This window comes from Balaenoptera borealis (genome assembly GCF_965194805.1).
Source record: "Balaenoptera borealis genome assembly, chromosome: 2".
Lineage (NCBI taxonomy): Eukaryota > Metazoa > Chordata > Mammalia > Artiodactyla > Balaenopteridae > Balaenoptera > Balaenoptera borealis.
Genome location: NC_138867.1, coordinates 47,891,880 through 47,908,048, shown reverse-complemented (window position 1 = coordinate 47,908,048; position 16,169 = coordinate 47,891,880). Strand labels below are relative to the sequence as shown.

At 38.8% G+C, this 16,169-nt stretch overlaps 1 protein-coding gene across 20 annotated transcripts in view; it reads left to right on the top strand.

The window, feature by feature from the left end:
• PDE4D (phosphodiesterase 4D) overlaps positions 1–16,169 on the top strand; it is a 1,112,988-nt gene that overhangs the window by 953,602 nt on the left and 143,217 nt on the right. The window lies entirely within an intron of this gene.

Below are 16,169 nucleotides of genomic sequence, written 5' to 3'. Positions count from 1 at the left end.
CTGGAACTGTTGACATCATGGCCAGAGATGTGAAAGCATTGTTCAAGGGGAATATAATTCTAACCCGAGTATATCCTTTACGACATTTCTATTTATTTTATTAAGGTAACTTTTTTACTCAGGAAATAAAGCTGTAGGCAATTGTTTTCTGCAGTTTTCCTATAGAAAACCTTATCTAATTATATTATCAATTTAAGTTCTACTGCTCTGCTCTCAACAGAATCTGGATAAGGAGAAACTCTCCAAATCCAGTTTGGAAATAAAAGTATCAAAACTCAACGGTTTGCGCTGGACTGAATTATTTGATCTTATTTGATTTGGAAGGAAGTGAGTCAGGCCATTTCCATTTCTTTTTTTAAAATTTATTTTTGGCTATGTTGGGTCTTCATTGTTGCACGCGGGCTTTCTCTAGTTGCGGCAAGCAGGGGCTACTCTTCGTTACAGTGCGTGGGCTTTTCATCGTGGTGGCTTCTCTTTGTTTCGGAGCACAGGCTCTCGGCATGTGGGCTTCAGTGGTTGTGGCACGTGGGCTCAGTAGTTGTGGCTCGCGGGCTCTAGAGCGCAGGCTCAGTAGTTGTGGACACGGGCTCAGTTGCTTCGCGGCATGTGGGATCTTCCCAGACCAGGGCTCGAACCAGTGTCCGCTGCATTGGCAGGCGGATTCTTAACCATTGCACCACCAGGGAAGTCCCCATTTCCATTTCTTGATGAAACAACTAACTCATTTACTTGCTTTAAAGAAATGACTCTCTTCAGTGGCTTTGAACATGTTACATTTCTGTCCTACACTACCTGTAGTAATTACCCCTCACAGTTAGAACTGTTTTTCTTTTTATAACTGAAAATAGATAATATATGCTCATGCTTCAAAATTCAAAACGTGTTCTAGCAAGGATCAAATGTTAACAGTATCTTGTGTATTATATAAATACATTTTATGCATATACAAGTAAAAAATACATATTTTCTAGAAACCTTTTAAAAACATAATAGGAAAGTGTTTAACCTTATTAAGTTAGTATTTTGAAAAGGTATCATTAGGGGGAAGAAAAGCTTCCTGCAGTTTTTTTTTTCAGTATTATTTTTTAAAATAAGAACAGGATTTTGCTTTTTTAAAAAAACCTATTAAAACTGTCTTCAGACACATATTTTAAGTTTTTCTTAAAATATATTTGTAAATATATTTATATTCATTAGACACTGCATAATTTGCCTGGACATGGAATTGTGTGAATGCAATCAGCAATTTTCATTTAGGGCTTAATATCATTAGACAGAAGATATCTTTCTTTCACCCTTTGCATCTCTGGCATAATGTTTTTCTTGCTTAATTCAGTAGATTTCTTATACCTCTAGGAATGGCTTGTACCTAGTACATTCTTTACTGGAGAATGTAAAATTGCATTTAAAATTCATTCATTGGGAATCTGATTTTCTAAAAATCATACTGGGAAGGTGGATGTACATTTTTAGTAACCCAAGCTGGTCAGTAAATCTCATAGTATTATTTTCTCATAATCTCTGTCCATAAGATGTGAACCGGGACTCCCCACTCTACCCCCACCTACCTCGCCCTAAGCCCAATTCCAGACAAGCACCGAGAATGAGAGGAAGCATGAAAGAGTAGGAAGAGCATGAATTTGGGAGCCTGCCAAACCTGGGTTTAATTCCACCTCCCCAGTTTATTTACTGGGTGAATTCAGGAAAATCACTGACCATCCATGAGCCTCATTTCTATCATCTGTCACATAGTATGGTGATAATACCATGTGTTATTACAAAGATTAAATGAGACCATATGGAGAATGCCTAAGACAACTTTGTACTTGAAAATGGTCATTCGATTAAATCCACCCTTTGTTTCCTTTAAGATTAAAATAATTTTTTTCTGCATTTTCCAACTTCCTATCTTTCATGGTATATGTATTCTCTAATAAAAAACCACACATTTTAACATCTCTTTAAAAGAGCAAGGACATCTATAAAATAACAACAACAAAAAGTAACTTCTGGATAGGAATCTTTAATTGTTAAAGGGGGAGAGTCTCTAGCAGGGAAATCTGAAGACCTGTGTTAAACATATAAACTACTTATGTCATAACCCTAAGTTAGTCAGACTAACTAGGCTGATCATTTGTTTTGATGTGATTTATATGTCACCTTTTAAACAATATATATTAAATCTGCATTTTTCTTACCTGCCTACTTGATTGCATGCCGCTGCAGGATAGACTTTATTGAAGCCAAACTTTGTCAAAGTCCAGGACACCTAGATATAAACTTTATACACTGTCAGTGCTCAAAAATGCTTGCTTAAGACACAAATCCCTGTTATATGCAGCCAATTAATTATGAAGCTAATTTTAACAGCTGAAATATTGTGAAAATTAACATTCAAAGCACCACTCATCTTTTTTTCTCATTGAACAATCTAATGAATAACGTTCATTGATTTTTTATTTTTATTTTTTCGTCTCGTTCCATCTTCTATGAGTATACCATTTACAGCCTTCTAGTTCATCTGGAAAAGTCACTTGGTGTGAAATAACGGGCTGTTAGGGCAGGGAAGGACCTCACTGATCATTGATGCAAGGTCCAGCTTAGAGACAAGGCAAGTGACTCATCTCAATAGTCAGTGGTCACAGCTGGTCAGTGGCCAAAACTCACATTTCTTGACCCACAGCACACTTGGATTTTGACACGACTGGCCATCTTGGTTAAGGATAAGAGAAGAATTATTTTCTCTTTACCAAAAGAAAATTAGACTAATAAAGTCATTAAAAAGGTGTTTCCTTTTTATAAACCATAGAGAAGTTCCTAATGGTTCCTTTTTTTGGATTTGTGATCTTCAAGACATGCAGCGAACCTCTATAATTGGATTAAAGGGAAAGCATGTGATCATGAGGAAATTGAAGTACCTTTGCCTAATTCTCCTTTGCTAGCCAGCTTCAGGGATGGAAGCACACATTGTGACAAGCAGTGAACCAACATTAACCCTGTGCAATTCTTGAGACACAGTTGCACCTTCCCAAGTTCAAAGCCTACCAATTCATTATTTTTTTTTCATTTTTGAATTTTATTTTATTTATTTTTTATACAGCAAGTTCTTATTAGTTATCCATTTTATACATATTAGTGTATATATGTCAATCCCAATCTCCCAATTCATCATACCACCCACCCCCACCCCCACCATGTTCCCCCCTTGGTGTCCATACGTTTGTTCTCTACATCTGTGTCTCAATTTCTGCCCTGCAAACTGGTTCATCTGTACCATTTTTCTAGATTCCACATTTATGCGTTAATATATGATATTTGTTTTTCTCTCTCTGACTTACTTCACTCTGTATGACAGCCTCTAGATTCATCCACGTCTCTACAAATGACCCAATTTCGTTCCTTTTTATGGCTGAGTAATATTTAGGTTGCTTCCATGACCTGGCTATTGTAAGTAGTGCTACAATGAACATTGGGGTGCATGTGTCTTTTTGAATTATGGTTTTCTCTGGGTATATGCCCAGTAGTGGGATTGCTGGGTCATATGGTAATTCTATTTTTAGTTTTTGAAGGCATCTGCATACTGTTCTCCATAGTGGCTGTGTCAATTTACATTCCCACCAACAGTGCAAAAGGGTTCCCTTTTCTCCACATCCTCTCCAGCATTTGTTGTTTGTAGATTTTCTGATGATGCCCATTCTAACTGGTGTGAGATAATGCCTCATTGTAGTTTTGATTTACATTTCTCTAATAATTAGTGATGTTGAGCAGCTTTTCATGTACTTCTTGGCCATCTGTGTGTTCTCTTTGGAGAAATGTCTATTTAGGTCTTCTGCCCATTTTTTGATTGGGTTGTTTGTTTTTTTAATATTGAGCTGCATGAGCTGTTTATATATTTTGGATATTAATCCTTTGTCTGTTGATTGATTTGCAAATATTTTCTCCCATTCTGAGGGTTGTCTTTTTGTCTTGTTTGTAGTTTCCTTAGCTTTGCAAAAGCTTTTAAGTTTCATTAGGTCCCATTTGTTTATCTTTGTTTTTATTTCCATTACTCTAGGAGGTGGATCAAAAAATATCTTGCTATGATTTATGTCAAAGAGCATTCTTCCTATGTTTTCCTCTAAGAGTTTTATAGTATCCGGTCTTACATTTAGGTCTCTAATCCATTTTGAGTTTATTTTTGTGTATAGTGTTAAGGAGTGTTCTAATTTCACTCTTTTACATGTAGCTGTCCAGTTTTCCCAGCACCACTTATTGAAGAGACTGTCTTTTCTCCATTGTATATCCTTGCCTCCTTTGTCATAGATTAGTTGACCATAGGTGCGTGGGTTTATCTCTGGGCTTTCTATCCTCTTCCATTGATCTATATTTCTGTTTTTGTGCCAGCACCATATTGTCTTGATTACTGTAGCTTTGTAGTATAGTCGAAGTCAGGGAGTCTGATTCCTCCAGCTCCGTTATTTTCCCTCAAGGCTGTTTTGGCCATTCAGGGTCTTTTGTGTCTCCATACAAATTTTAAGATGTTTTGTTCTAGTTCTGTAAAAAATGCCAGTGGTAATTTGATAGGGATTGCATTGAATCTGTAGATTGCTTTGGGTAGTATAGTCATTTTCACAATATTGATTCTTCCAATCCAAAAACATGGTATATCTCTCCATCTGTTTGTATCATCTTTAATTTATTTCATCAGTGTCTTATAGTTTTCTGCATACAGGTCTTTTGTCTCCCTAGGTAGGTCCATTCCTAGGTATTTCACTCCCTCTGTTGCAATGGCAAATGAGAGTGCCTCCCTAACTTCTTTTTCAGATCCTTCATCATTAGTGTATAGGAATGCAAGAGATCTCTATGCATCAGTTTTGCATCCTGCAACTCCACCAAATTCATTAACTAGCTCTAGTAGTTCTCTGGTAGCATGCCTAGGACTCTCCATGCACAGTATCACATCATCTGCAAACAGTGACAGTCTCACCTCTTCTTTTCCAATTTGTATTCCTTTTATCCCCCCTTCCTCTCCGATTGCCGTGGCCAGGACCCCCAAAACCATGCTGAATAATAGTGGTGAGGGTGGACATCCCCGCCCTGCTCCCGATCCCAGAGGAAATGCCCCCAGCCTTTCACCATTGAGAATGATGCTTGCTGTGGGTGTTTCGCACATGGCCTCCATTATGTTGAGGTAGGTTCCCTCCATGCCCACTCGCCGGAGAGCCTCCATCATAAATGGGTGTTGAATTTTGTCAAAAGCCCTCTCTGCATCCATTGAGATGACCATATGGTTTCCAGTCTTCAGTTTGTCAATATGGTGCATCACATTGGTTGATTTGCATAGAGTGAAGAATCCTTGCATCCCTGGGATAAATCCCACCCAATCATGGTGTATGATCCTTTTAATGTGTTGCTGCATTCTGTTTGCTAATATGTTGTTGTGGATTCTTGCATCCATATTCATCAGTGACATTGGTCTGCAATTTTCTTTTTTTGTAGTATCTTTGTCTGGTTTTGGTATCAGGGTGATGGTGGCCTCATAGAATGAGTTTGGGAGTATTCCCTCCTCTGCAACCCTCTGGAAGAGTCTGAGAAGGACGGGTGCTAGCTCCTCTCCAAACAACAGAATTCACCTGTGAAGCCACCCAGTCCTGGACCCCTGCCCGTTGCAAGATCTTCAATCACAGTTTCAACCCCACCGCTTGTGATTGGTCTGTTCACACTTTCCACTTCCTCCTGGTTCAGTCTCGGAAGGCTACACCCATCCAAGAATGTCCATCTCTTCCAGGCTGTCCATTCCACTGGCATAGAGTCGATTGTAGTAGTCTCCCAGGATGTCCTGTATTTCTGTGGTATCTGTTGTAACTTCTCCTTTTTCATTTCTAATTTTATTGATTTGAGTCCTCTCCCTCTTTTTCTTGATGAGTCTGGTGGAAGGTTTATCAATTTTGTTTATCTTCTCAAAAAACCAGCTTTTAGTTTTATTGATCTTTGCTATTGTCTTCTTTGTTTCTATTTCATTTATTTCTGCTCTGATCTTCATGATTTCTTTCCTTCTGCTAACTTTGGGTTTTGTTTGTTCTTCTTTCTCTAGCTTCTTTAGGTGTAAGGTTAGATTGTTTATTTGAGATATTTCTTGTTTCTTGAGGTAGGCTTGTATAGCTATAAACTTCCCTCTTAGAACTGCTTTTGCTGCATCCCATAGGTTTTGGATCGTCGTGTTTTCATTGTCATTTGTCTCTAGGTATTTTTTGATTTCCTCTTTGATTTCTTCAGTGATCTCTTGGTTATTTAGTAACGCATTGTTTAGCCTCCATGTGTTTGTGTTTTTTATGTTTTTTTCCCTGTAATTCATTTCTAATCTCATGGCGTTGTGGTCAGAAAAGATGCTCGATGTGATTTCAATTTTCTTAAATTTACTGAACCTTGATTTGTGAACCAAAATGTGATCTATCCTGGAGAATGTTCTGTGCGCACTTGAGAAGAAAGTGTAATCTGCTGGTTTTGGATGGAATGTCCTATAAATATCAATTAAATCTATCTGGTCTATTGTGTCATTTGAAGCTTGTGTTTCCTTATTAATTTTCTGTTTGGATGATCTGTCTATTGGTGTAAGCGAGGTGTTAAAGTCCCCCACTATTATTGTGTTACTGTCAATTTCCTCTTTTATAGCTGTTAGCAGTTGCCTTATGTATCGAGGTGCTCCTATGTTGGGTGCATATATATTTATAACTGTTATATCTTCTTCTTGGATTGATCCCTTGATCATTATGTAGTGTCCTTCCTTGTCTCTTGTAACATTCTTTATTTTAAAGTCTATTTTATCTGATATGAGTATTGCTACTCCAGCTTTCTTTTGATTTCCATTTGCATAGAATATCTTTTTCCATCCCTTCACTTTCAGTCTGTATGTGTCCCTAGGTCTGAAGTGGTCTCTTGTAGACAGCATATATATGGGTCTTGTTTTTGTATCCATTCAGCAAGCCTGTGTCTTTTGGTTGGAGCATTTAATCCATTCATGTTTAAGGTAATTGTCGATATGTATGTTCCTATGACCATTTCCTTAATTGTTTTGAGCTTGTTTTTGTAGGTCCTTTTCTTCGCTTGTGTTTCCCACTTAGAGAAGCTCCTTTAGCATTTGTTGTAGAGCTGGATTTGGTGGTGCTGAATTCTCTTAGTTTTTGCTTGTCTGTAAAGCTTTTGATTTCTCCATTGAATCTGAATGAGATCCTTGCCCAGTAGAATAACCTTGGTTGTAGGTTCTTCCCTTTCATCACTTTAAATATATCATGCCACTCCCTTCTGGCTTGTAGAGTTTCTGCTGAGAAATCAGCTGTTAACCTTATGGGGATTCCCTTGTATGTTATTTGTCTTTTTCCCTTGCTGCTTTCAATAATTTTTCTTTGTCTTCAGTTTTTCCCAATTTGATTACTATGTGTCTCGGCGTGTTTCTCCTTGGGTTTATCCTGTACGGGACTCGCTGCACTTCCTGGACTTGGGTGGCTATTTCCTTTCCCATGTCAGGGAAGTTTTCGACTATAATCTCTTCAAATATTTTCTTGGGTCCTTTCTCTCTCTCTTCTCCTTCTGGGACCCCTATAAGGTTAATGTTGTTGCATTTAATGTTATCCCAGAGGTCTCTTAGGCTGTCTTCATTTCTTTTCATTCTTTTTTCTTTATTCTGTTCCACAGCAGTGAATTCCACCATTCTGTCTTCCAGGTCACTTATCCGTTCTTCTGCCTCAGTTATTCTGCTATTGATTTCTTCTAGTGTATTTTTCATTTCAGTTATTGTATTGTTCATCTCTGTTTGTTTGTTCTTTAATTCTTCTAGGTCTTTGTTAAACATTTCTTGCATCTTCTTGATCTTTGCCTCAATTCTTTTTCCGAGGTCCTGGATCATCTTCACTATCATTATTCTGAATTCTTTTTCTGGAAGGTTGCCTATCTCCACTTCATTTAGTTGTTTTTCTGGGGTTTTATCTTGTTCCGTCATCTGGTACATAGCCCTCTGCCTTTTCATCTTGTCTATCTTTCTGTGAATGTGGTTTGTGTTCCACAGGCTGCAGGATTGTAGTTCTTCTTGCTTCTGCTCCCAATTCATTATTGATACTAAGATCTAACTTGGCAGGAGCATCCAATAGTTTTTACAAAATTATCTCACTTGAGTGAGATAATTGTAAAACACAGTAGAAGCACATGAATTAAATTATTGCATACTCATTTGCATAATTAGGTAGAATACCGGAGTGTCCTTTGCTTTATTACTTTGCAATGATATGAATAGTATAAGATATTATAATGTTAACACTATGTTAATTATATTTATTGAGTACTTACTATGTTCCAGGCATATCTGAGCTTTTTATGAACACATTATCATTTAATCTTCACAATTACACTTGGAGATGGATAGTGTTATCCCCGTTGTTCGTAGGAGGATGTGTAGTTTAACTCTCTCAAGGACATACATGGTGGAGCTGGAGTCCAGACTGCATCTGGCTGACTCAATAACCTCTTAATCCCTATGCTAAATCAATTTCTCTCCCCATGCTATAAATCTCCTTGATTCTTTAGTTGATTTATTGATGGTGACATTTAAATTTAGTTTTCTTCAAAGTGGAACCCTTTTACCCTTACTGTAAAAGCAAATCAAATTGACTGGAGTTTGAATTTGGATAAATGTTTGGAGATAACTGAGCATTTACGGGTTCTAGGAAGGATGAGGGACGGAGAAAAAGAGAGAGGGTGGGAAGGGGAAGAAAGGAAGGGGTGAGGGAAAAGAAAGGGAAGGAAAAGTAACTTAGTGCCTCTTTAGGCACTAAGTTTTTTTTATGAATATAAATTTTAGGACATGTTTCCCAATCCTACTTTCTATTCCCATGTAACCCCCAAATAATCCATTACTTACAGATCATTCTTTATAATCGTTATTAAATCCCATTTTAGTGGGGAAAATTTCTTTCATATTCCCCAAGCAAATACCTTCAGGAAAGATTTCTGAAAAATGGAGACACTAACTTTAAAAAGTCTTATTCTATGGAAGATCTTTTAATTGCGATGATCTCTGGGAAAGAGATTTTGGTCTTCGTGATGGGAGAAGCATAATTTTTAAAGATACTTATTGAAGTGAAAATATACATTAGAAAAGTGTTAATAGAAAACTTTTCTCAGACCCCCACCCAGCTTGAGAGCCACTAATTGGTGTGGTTTCTACCCTTTGTGTGCTTGTATAAGGGGCCCACCTTTAGGCAAAACTTAGCAAGAAAACAAGTCATTTAGTCACTAATTGCCTGAGGTCAGGTATCCGCCTCCCCCCCCCCCCCACAATAAAAGTGTGAAAAGGACTTTAAATTTGAAGAGTACAACCTGGAGTTTGCTTTGAGATGGAAATACTACATAATGTCTGGGACTGTTAAGCCTTCTTGACCCAATTTGCAATTAGAATTGAAAGAGGAAGGAAAGTGAGTTTGGAGAGCTTGGAGGTTGGGAGAAAGAAAACTAAATTTAGACTCTCCTTATAGGTAGGAAAAGATGAAATGTAGCTCAGGAATAAAATAGTAAACAAAAGAAAAGAGAAAGCAATCATAAAAATTTCTAAGAAGACTAGTGGAAAATGAGGTTGAACTCATTTACCTTCCTAACATATCAAGAATGCTATGACCTTGTCATTTCATCATTGTTACGTTTGCTACCTCTTAGCTCTTTCCCTGCAGTTATTATCAACCCAATATTCAGTCAGTCAGTCAGATGAGTTTCAAGGCTTGTGCAGAAACAAAAGGGTGGGTCCAGTTTAGGAGACTGTGTCCCTAACTTGAAAGTAGGTGTGTCACAAAAAAGTCAGGGCTGGCCTTAAGAGACACTAGCTAACCACATCCCATGGGTCTGTGGAAGAAAACAAGGAGATAATTAGAAAATCATCTGAGGTCAGAAGGGATCCCCTGGAGGTATAACTACAAGAACCTCCATACCCTATAACAATGAGGCCCCAAGACACCAAGTTAGATTCTGGGGAAAAATCCAAGATGAGTAGGACAGAGTTCTGGCCTTCTGAAACATGTAGAGTTCCCACAGATGTGGGGACATCTTCTCTTCCACATGCCCAATCTATCAGCAAGGTCCTGCATGTACTCATTTAAAAATTTCATTTAGCAGAAGATGTCTTCCTTCAAATCAATGTTATTCAGAAAGAAGCCTGGTATATAACTCTGTGTAACACAGCAGACCTGCTTGAGATGAAGTGCGGCCGGGGGCCACCAGCCCCACCTGGTTGCCTCTTTACCTCATTTACTTTCCAGGACAGGGCCCTCAGGAACTGCCTCAGGACCAACAAAACATCCAAAAACAAGATCCTGAAGTTGACCATAGTCTTGATTTTGTTGATGACAGATTATGGCTTTGTGACCTTGAAAAAATTGTTTTACCTCTCCGGGCCTCATCAGTGAATTACAGGTGTAGCCGAAACTACTTTTTAAAGATGGTTTTAGGTGTGAACTTCCTGAAAATTGCTGTCAGAATCATTTGGGCAAGTAGGTTAGCTGCAGAAAAGGAACTGAAAGATTATTTAGACTGTGGTATAATTTACTTTGAGGGATATTTCTATTTTGTAGGTACAAAGAAATGATTATCTAATTGTGAGTTTTCAAGTAACAGTGTTTGTAGGAAATGTTTTTTATTAGGCATTTAAAGATCACCAGACTGGTTGCCATTTTACCAGTTATATTGCATTTTTTTACTACCTGTAGATCCTGAAACCTCTGGAACTTTCTTTCTGCCACACAAGTAAAATATCCACTTACAGTATGTATAAACTACTTATACTTTATAGATGGAGGATTCTTTCTGATTTTACAAGTCGAATACGTATGCATAGGTATAATTTTTACCTTCAAAGGAACAAAGTTTCCCTTCAAAGGAACACTGATGATTCCTGAATCTAGCCAGACTTTTGCAACCTTCAAAGAATGACTATCTCCTTGACTCTGAGATGTAAATCTGGTAAAGGTTTTAACCTTTTATGACAGAATCACGTCAAGGAATATTACTACTTCTTTAGTTCCTGTAACCGTATCTTGATGATAAGAATATTTGCTTGGCATCTCAAAATCTTGACCCTCTGGTGCAAACACTTTTACCTACTATAAAGTACAGAGGTCTGTGTACATCTTATATGTATACAACAGAACATGTATTTCTGAACAAGATCAAGCCACAAAATTTTCACTGAAAAATGTTTTTCTAATTCTTTCAAAAACAATTTCTAGCCTTCTGGACTAGAGCTTATAACAAAGCAGTCTTTAAGAACAACACTCTGATTTTTGGTTTACCTCCTTCATTTGTGCAAAATGAATGTATATCTGAAAAAGATATATTTCCAATCCAAAGAGGCATTATAATGCTGTCAAATTTTTAATTCAAGAAGTAAATTAACTTTGCCAGCCCTGAATGTAGATCCCAATCCACTCCCCTCTCCTATTCCTGAGCTCTTTAACTAGACCTAATTTGCAGGACATGACTTGACGGAAATTTATAGCTACACTGAGACATACTGCTAAAGAAAGCTCTTAGGCCAGCCATCACCTCAAACTTCTAAAGTAGTAGGATCACTTAACAGGAGGATAATAACCCTTGGCATTAATTACATCAGGGCAAGTTGCAACTGCTTCATCTTTTTCCAATGTCTCCAGCTGTTGCCCTTAAGAAGAATGGATGTCTTCTGCCAGCCTGGCCATCTATATGGGACTGTATCTGTATGCATTTTGTGTTTCTCAATTTTGGAAATTTATCATTATTTAGCCCTCTAGCCCCTCCCCCAACCCCGCTCCCTTCTAAGATGGACCAGAGTGTCCAGGATCCAACTTCATCAGTTTTGTAACTTACATTTCACACTTGCATGTTTCTAAACATAAATGCAAGAATGACAAATCAAGTCCTAAGAAATCCTCAACTTTTCTGTACGAGCCACGAGATGCTGACCTTTGTTGCAAAAAAAAAAAAAAAAGAAAGAAAGAAAGAAAAAAAAAATGTTTCTCTGTCCTCCTGGGAAAGCTCCCTCCCAGTTTTCCCTGGCTTCAGTTCCCCCTCCTGAATGTAACTGTCGGAGTAATTTTTTTCTGAAATGCAGTTCTAATCATATCTCTCTCCTGCTGATACCCGTCAGAGCCCTCAGTGCCTTCAGGGGAAAGCTTAGGCTTCTTTACCTTCAGTGTCCTGTAATAAAATGACCAGGGGCTTTGGTATTAGATACACCTGACCTGAAATTGTGGGTCAGCCCAGGTGTATAACCTTTCTCATCTTCTGTTTCCTCATCTGCATGATGGAGTAACAGACGTTGTTAGGAGGTTATTGGAATAATCACACGAGATACCAAATATAAAAAGTCTGGTACAAAATGAAGTCTCAGTTAATGAGTGCCCTTTCTTCCCCCTTCCCCTCACTGTCTGCTCTCACTTAAACCAGTTCAAGTTCCTTCCTTCCATCCTGTGGCCCCCTGGATTCCAGTCCACAGTTTGTAGTTTCCTGATCAAGCTCTGCTCTCCCACACCTCTGTAGCTTCTGCTTATACTGTTCTGCCACCGTTGGAAGTCTTCCCCACCCTCATCTCTTACAGAAACTGGAGGGTCCCTCCTTGCCCCTTAAAATGGCGATTTCTGACTTCTTCCTGAGTTTAAGCTTTCCTCTTCTATATGTCCATAAAATCAAGCACACACCTCTTTCATCTTACAATGTCCTAGTATTAGTTGTCTTGTCTTTTTTCCCTCATGTACCATTACCTCCTGGGACTGAAATCTGTGTCTTCCTCATCTGTGAAATTCCAGCGCCCACCCCCTAGCAAATATTAGTTAAAGGATTGCATGGCTTTGAAGAAGTGGCAGAGGCTGCTGAGGTATCAATGCAAAAAGCAACACGCCCACCCACTAAAGGGCAAAAGTGTTGACGGCCGGAGACTAGATAGCTTGTAAATCACAGTGAGGATTTCTTTCTGTAGGAAATCTTAGAAAATGCAACCAAGCTGAAAGGGCTTCAGCTTTCCTTCAGTAAATGGTTACTGCGGGGACGGGACGTACACGAGAGGAATACCAACATCGTCATGAGAAACACATGCACTGAATAGCTATGCTTCTGATGCCCTTGTTCCCAAATCGGAAACATTACCCACTTTCAGGGACCAAAGGGAAGTAACATGTGTCCCCAGTGTTTGGCTTCCCTCTTGCCATGGACACTGTAAACAATGAGATTCCCCAGGGACTTCTCCTTAAACCTTGTTAGGGTTGATGAGGGCGATCGCGTGCACACACCACGGCACCTGCCACTGGGGATAATTTAAGTCTTCTGCTGTTAGTTACTCCCTCCAGAGTGTCCTGGGTCATATAGACAGTGTCAGAAGAAGCATCTACATTGTTAATTACATCCAGTGGTTCCTAAGGGTTGGTGTGTTTTGTTTGGAGAGTTTGCCCCTAAGATGCCCCCCATTTTTATTTCACTTAATTTCATAGATATCAGTTCACTTTTTCTGATGAATATGGGTTTATCCCTTCCCATCCATACCATGAAGTTTTTTGTCACCTTGAAAACCTCTTTGGCTTTATTATTCCCAGACCTACAAATAACTTTTTTTCCCCCTCAGATCCAAATTCCTTCCCTCCCAGTTCTTTCACAATAGCTTCTTTTTTGCTGGAAAGCTGTATACAAACTCCAGGAAACCCCCAGTTTTAGATCCTAATCCCAAAGGTGACATCACCAAAGCAAACTCGAAATCCTTGCACCAAAGGATAGAGGTGGAATTCTGGGATAGGGAAAATTGTGTGGACCCTTTGACATATAGGTAGAGGTACAGGGAAGCTGGAATGTGGGCAGGAAAGAAAGTATGTCAGCTTCTCCTATGCCTTCAGTAAATGCATAAGTCTCTGTAGTAACTTCAGGGTTGGCTAGGGAGACCAGCAGTTCCACATGGCCTGGGACTGAAGAGCTTCCGGCATGTGGGACATTCAGGACTAAAACTAGGAAAGTCCTGGGCAAATTGGGATGAGTTGATTCCCCTACCTACCCTTTGTTACTATGCTTCTCTCCCTCTGTCTCTCTCTCGGCCCTCTTTAAGTCCTCCTTCCTTTGAAAACATGTATTGATCTTCATTTCTTCCTGATTCAAGCTGTATGCAAATCTTCAAAGATCTTGGACCAGCACATCCTTCAGACAGAGCCCACTTACAGTAAACGTTATCACGTGAGAGAGCAGGAAAGCATATAGGTGTCCCTTGTACCAATTCTAATTGATGGGTCATGACGGTCTAGAGTAAAGTGTTACTAGTTTCTTGCATATCCTTCCAGAGAGTACTACACATACTATTCTGCACCATGCTCTTTTTAATTTAACAGTATATCTTTGGGCTCTTCTGTATGTGTTTATATAAATAATGATCTACATCTTATTCTTATTACCTGACACATGGTATTTCCCTATGTATGTGCAATAATCCATTTAATGCTATTGATAGACCTGTAGATCATTTCCAGTTTTTTACTACTACAAATAACACTGCAAGCTTCCTTCTACCTGAACATTTTTGTGTCCTTTTATATGTTCATTGAATAAGTGTTTAGCAGTGAAATTGCATCTAAAAATTTCATGGACATTGCCAGACTGTCTTCCAAAAAGACTACTTCAAGTTAGAATCCCATAATCAGCATAAGATATTGTTGTATTCCCACGTCCACTGACTCTGGGATTCACAAACAGAATATTTTGCCAATCTAATTTAATCATAAATGAGGTAGGTCACATTTTCGTATGTTTATTGGTCACCTTTTTCCCACTTTTTAAAATGAATGTAAAAGATTCTTTAAAACAGTTATCCTTTTGGGAGTTTTGTATATATTTTTTTATCAACATGTTAATGTTTTGTTAAGAAAATGAGCCTTGTATGCAAACATTTTGTTTTCTTTATTCTAATTCAACTTTGTTTAGGGTGCTCTTTACCATTTAGGCTTTTAAAATATTTCTGTAGCCAGAGTCATTTTTTCATATGATCTCTAGATGCCTCAGTATTTTTTATCCTTGTTTCCTGGCACTTGGTGTGACATCTATTACATGGTAGACCTTTCGTAATTTTTTTTTTTTTTTTGTCTGCATTGGGTCTTCATTGCTGCGTGCTGGCATTCTCTAGTTGTGGCGAGCGGGGGCTACTCTTCATTGTGGCTCACAGGTTTCTCATTGTGGTGGCTTCTCTTGTTGCGGAGCACGGGCGCTAGGCACGTGGGCTTCAGTAGTTGTGGCACACGGGCCCAGTAGTTGTGGCTTGAGGGCTCTAGAGCACAGGCTCAGTAGTTGTGGCGCACGGGCTTGGTTGCTCCACGGCATGTGGGATCTTGCCTTACCAGGGCTCGATCCCATGTCCCCTGCACTGGCAGGAGGGTTCTTAACCACTGTGCCACCAGGGAAGTCCCCAGTAAATGGTTCTTGAATGAATGGATAAAAACAATCTGTGAATAAATTGATGTTATTTGCTTCTTCTTATTCATCCTTTGGTACACAGAGACTTGGAAAATGAACGCTAAAACCTCTATTTCAACAGGATGTTACGGTGGGTCGTCATAGGGCAGGGATCTTGCTCGACATGTCATCCCTGTCACATGTGTCACAGTGCCTGGCACACAGATGATATTATATGTGTTGAAAGAATGAATGAACTATCAGAATAATGAGATAAATAAAACTTGGATGGACTTTATCCTCCTATACCAATGACAGGCCTTTCTGGAAAATGAGCCCAGACCAGAGAGGGTTATACTTCCTGGCCCAGAATTTCAACTTATCTTAATATTGCTGGAGTTTCACACTTCTCTCCTTGGTTCCAAGTAAATTAAATGGAGTGGCAAGAAAAAGAAAAAGGGTTCTAACCATCATCCTGGGACCAGGGACCACGTTTAATTGAATTTATAATGCCTATAACATCTCTGCTGTCTTTGAAAGATTAGAAATTTCCTAGAGAAAACAACTATTCCTACTGCCCGCCAAAGTACTCATAAAATGGCCTGATTGCTAAGAACAGAAAACAAACCAAACCAATATAAAATGAACCAAATAGCAACAGAAATAAATGTGCTTTAGTGTAGTTAGATGATTACCAGATCTGTTCTCCACAGACCACCATCCTTCAAAGTAAGGTCATGTCCTTCAGGATAAGTGCATCC